Source organism: Tachypleus tridentatus, chromosome 9, assembly GCF_004210375.1.
Source record: "Tachypleus tridentatus isolate NWPU-2018 chromosome 9, ASM421037v1, whole genome shotgun sequence".
Taxonomy (NCBI): Eukaryota; Metazoa; Arthropoda; class Merostomata; order Xiphosura; family Limulidae; genus Tachypleus; species Tachypleus tridentatus.
In genome coordinates, this window is record NC_134833.1 from 17,433,143 (window position 1) to 17,438,596 (window position 5,454).

Below are 5,454 nucleotides of genomic sequence, written 5' to 3' on the forward strand. Positions count from 1 at the left end.
AACTACAGATATATGTATGCAACAAAGTTACATGAACACTAACGAAGTGCACGGCATCTCAAGGGGAGTGTGTGATGTTGACATGAAGCTTTCATAATCACTCTTTGCTTGTGCACATTATAGCTATCTAAATGGCAAAGTATGTGCAAAATAATAAGATTAAAACCACAGATTTTTGTAACTTTTAAGTTTAATGAGCACTTAGAAAGGATTAGCTATTGATAAAATTCAATTGAAGTCTTTAATTGGATCAATGCTGAAAGTAAAACACGAAGTGGAATGGGTGGAACTTTGGGCGGGACGATGACCACATTCACTTTGAGGTTGAACTGTGTCAAAAAAACAAAACAAAACAATAAGCGTTAGGCCTGGCATAGCCAGTTGGTTAAGGCTCGTAATCCGAGGGTCGTTGGTTCGAATCCCTGTCACACCAAACATGCTCACTCTTTCAGCCGTGAGGGCATTATTATGTGACAGTCAATCCCATTATTCGTTGGTAATAGAGTATCCCAAGAGTTGGCGGTGGGTGGTGATGACTAGCTGCCTTCCCTTTAGTCTTAAACTGCTAAATTAGAGATGGCTAGCGCAGATAGCCTTCGTGTAGCTTTGCGTGAAATTAAAAAAAGAAACAAACAAACCACTAAGTGATATAATATTATCTCACCCACTCCTACCTTGTTTCCTTACTTTTTAGTTCTCGTGTTCGCACTACCTAATTTACTATTTAAATATTTTTGGACTTGTCTCATGACAGTTTTTGGTATTAAGTCTTGAGACTTACTGGGCTCGAGACCTCTCCTTCTTGTAACCATCTCCAGACATTTTCTGGATTTTTTTTTTCTGATATGTTTGGCTTAGAGTTTTCATTGGCTAGATTAATGGCTAAGATTTGTTTCACATATTTAGCATATGGTTCTAATGTTATTTGTAGTTTTGCCATAAAAACGTTTCCAGATTATGAACATAATATTTTATCTCGTCTTGCGTCTTTGAAAGGCTTGTAAAAACAACAACACAGTTTCAGGTACAACCACAAATGTCAATAGGTCACACGTAACTCAACATTATTGTTGTCAGTCCAGACTGTTCGTGTCACATTTCGGCAGTGGTAACATTCGTCCTCACCCGAGATTCTCTTGTCTTTTGCAGCGACTGCTATGGTAGAATTGCTTTGTCCAACACAGTCAGATGTATAGAGAACTAACAAGCTCGATTTCAAAGGTTAGAATCTAATTTAGATCTAGAGCATCTACATAGTTCACGTTTGTTTATTTTTTTTTCTTTAATCTATCTGATCATGTAGCGCGCGCGCAATCAATCGTGCACCGGCTACTAGTGTATTATTGGCTCGTTAGTAATATTGCAAAATAATAATTATTATTACCAAGGTTATAAGTAAAATAAAGAAAAACTCTTTTAGAGCCAAGGCAGCATAATTCCATTATGTGTATTTAGGTTTGCACAATGCAGGAGAGAGCTAAGCCTTTTCTACATTGTTAGACAGTGAGGTTGTCAAGTTCGTATTCTTGTGGAATGTTTGTTTTTACTACACCGACTTCCCCAAGTAATTTGGTAGCTCGTTACTTTGTATCTGGTTTGTTTAGTACTTAACAGTGTGTGTATGCATATAAAGTTTTGTTTACATGCTGTTTGCAATGTGTTTGATATATTATTATGTTTTGCACATATGACTCCTTCCTGCTGTAACCGCTACAGTATTCATGATGTGACTGTTAACTCATGGATAACTAGCACTGCAGATAAATAATTGTCTTATCTGAGTAAATAGCAGATAAAATCAAATACCATTATTACGTTTGTTTACACGTATCGATTTTTTTTGTTTCTTTGCGAAGCACGTGTACTTTTATGTGCACAGTAATGTTGACTTCACACGCGTAGTAAACAGATGAACGGTCAGTTTCCTTTATTTTTAATAGCAACGCAACGCAGAAAAATTCTTGATAAATGTAATTCGCTCGCGTCATTGTCATCTTCTGATTATTTCACGTTTGAACTCATTGTTGGTGACAACACTCGAGTGTAGACGTGATTTAGCTGCTGGAATATGTTGTCATGTTGTCAACCTGAGGGATGTGGTATAAAGAATAAAATATAAAAAAAAAATGAATAAAAATTCTGTCCTAACAGTGCCATGTTAGTGTACATACATACGTCACAGACCTAGATGCTCGGCGATGAGATTGTGGGCTTATAACATTAAGTTTCTGGTTTTAATACTCTCGGTAAGCAAATAACTCATTGTGTAGCTGTGTTCGCAGCAACGCGATAAACAGCAACAGAGTTTTATATATAGGTGTATCTAATTCTTAAATAACTTATACTTGGGGTGGTCCGGCATGGCCAAGCGCGTAAGGCGTGCGACTCGTAATTCGAGGACGCGGGTTCGAGCCTGCGTCGCGCCACACATGCTCGCCCTTCCAGCCGTGGGGGCGTTATAATGTGACGGTCAATCCCACTATTCGTTGGTAAAAGAGTAGCCAAAGAGTTGGCGGTGGGTGGTGATGACTAGCTGCCTTCCCTCTAGTCTTACACTGCTAAATTAGGGACGGCTAGCACAGATAGCCCTCGAGTAGCTTTGTGCGAAATTCAAAAACAGACAAACAAACAAACAAACAAGCGAGCATGGCTAGGTGGTTAGGGGTCGCTCGACTCGTAATGTATAGGTTCGATTCCTCGTCCATTCATACGTACTCGCCCTATAAAATGTGAAGGTGTTATAATGTGACCGTCAATCCCATTATTTGTTGCCTCTCCTTTCTAAACGGTCCGGCATGGCCAGGTGATTAAGGCATTCGATTCCTAATCCGAGGGTCGCGAGTTCGAATCCCCGTTACATCAAACATGCTCGCCATTTCAGCCGTGGGGGATGTTATAACGCGTGGCCAATCTCACTATTCGTTGGTAAAAGTAGTCCAAGAGTTAGCCGTGGGTGGTGATGACTAGCTGCCCTTCACTGCTCAGTTAGGGATAGCTTGCGCAGAAAGACCTTGTATAGCTTCCGAAATAAAAGCTTATAAATTAGTCAATGCTGAACCTTGCGTGATTTTGAACGATTTTTTTCTATCAACCCGAAATCACCTAAAGCATTTGTGCCTCGCTTTCCCAGCCTTAAAACACTTCCAAACATTCACTTAAAGGATCATTAAACCTATCGATTAGCTTCGATTTTTGAAACCCAATCTAAAATCTGAAGATTTGAAGAGATAATAAAAAAAATATAGACTGGTTAAAAAATCAGAAAGGGCAGTTCTGTTTGTGGATTCTTCCAGCTACCTCAGGAATACGGATATTATCTTAAATCATTCAGTTCATTTTCTTAAGTAACAATTTATCGTTTATGAGATAACATTACCACAAACATTCGTATTACACATGAATAAGCACGGCGGACTTTACAAAGAAATATTCAGGTTTTACGACCTTCAGGCTCTGCCACCTTTTAAATTTATGGTTGACTAAAAAATCCGCAAACCGAATGCTCCGTTACGTCTGATGGTTTAGTGAATCTTTATTCGCCATCTGGAAGCTCTGAGTTTGTGTATCTGATTCTTATGTTACAGAATACTTTTACTTAATTAATAGAAATTTAACAGTAGTTCAAAGAAAAAGAGATTTCAACCTTATTGTTACGGCTAGTTTGATGTAAAAAAAATTCTTACATTGGATAGTAAAAAAAATGTTGCCTTCTGCTGTTGCATTTTATTAAACACAAAGCTACACAGTGGGTTATCTGTGCTCTGCCCACCATGGATATCGAAACTGGTATTCTGGCGTTCTAAGTCTTCAAACATACCGCTATGCCACGGGGGACTTATCTTCTGCAGAATGTTCCACAGCCTGCTTATATACTTCTGACGTCGATGAATTCTTTTATTTTTAAAGCATTTCGAGCTAATTTGTAATTTCAAGGTGTTACTTGTGGCCAAATCTAATAGGAAAGTCAGTTTTTAGTGTTTTGGTTAATATACAATAAAGTTAATTCAACTTTCACCCGTTATAACTATAGGGATGTACATATACGTTATAAATATATAGGTTATAAATAAAAGTACAAATTTAAAATAGAAAAGTTTTTATAACTACCAAACAACTATTACTACTATTATATAATACGATATCAACTCATAATATTCGAAAACAACACATACAACATATATAGAAATATATTATACAGGGAACGAGTCCGGCTATACAACATATATAGAAATATATTATACAGGGAACGAGTCCGGCTATACAACAACATATAGAAATATATTATACAGGAAACGAGCCCGGCTATACAACATATATAGAAATATATTATACAGGGAACGAGTCCGGCTATACAACATATATAGAAATATATTATACAGGGAAAAAGTCCGGCTATACAACATATATAGAAATATATTATACAGGGAACGAGTCCGGCTATACAACATATATAGAAATATATTATACAGGGAACGAGTCCAGCTATACAACATATATACAAATATATTATACAGGGAACGAGTCCAGCTATACAGCATATATACAAATATATTATACAGGGAACGAGTCCAGCTATACAACATATATACAAATATATTATACAGGGAACGAGTCCGGCTATACAACATATATACAAATATATTATACAGGGAACGAGTCCGGCTATACAACATATATACAAATATATTATACAGGGAACGAGTCCAGTTATACAACATATATATAGAAATATATTATACAGGGAACGAGTCCGGCTATACAACATATATACAAATATATTATACAGGGAACGAGTCCAGTTATACAACATATATACAAATATATTATACAGGGAACGAGTCCGGCTATACAACATATATACAAATATATTATACAGGGAACGAGTCCGGCTATACAACATATATAGAAATATATTATACAGGGAACGAGTCCGGCTATATAACATATATACAAATATATTATACAGGAACGAGTCGGCTATACAACATATATAGATATATATTATACAGGGAACGAGTCCGGCTATACAACATATATAGAAATATATTATACAGGGAACGAGTCCGGCTATACAACATATATACAAATATATTATACAGGGAACGAGTCCGGCTATACAACATATATACAAATATGTTATACAAAGAACGAGTCTGGCTATACAACATATATAGAAATATATTATACAGGGAACGAGTCCGGCTATACAACATATATAGAAATATATTATACAGGGAACGAGTCCGGCTATACAACATATATACAAATATATTATACAGGGAACGAGTCCGGCTATACAACATATATAGAAATATATTATACAGGGAACGAGTCCGGCTATATAACATATATACAAATATATTATACAGGGAACGAGTCCGGCTATACAACATATATAGACATATATATATACAGGGAACGAGTCCGGCTATACAACGTATATAGAAATATATT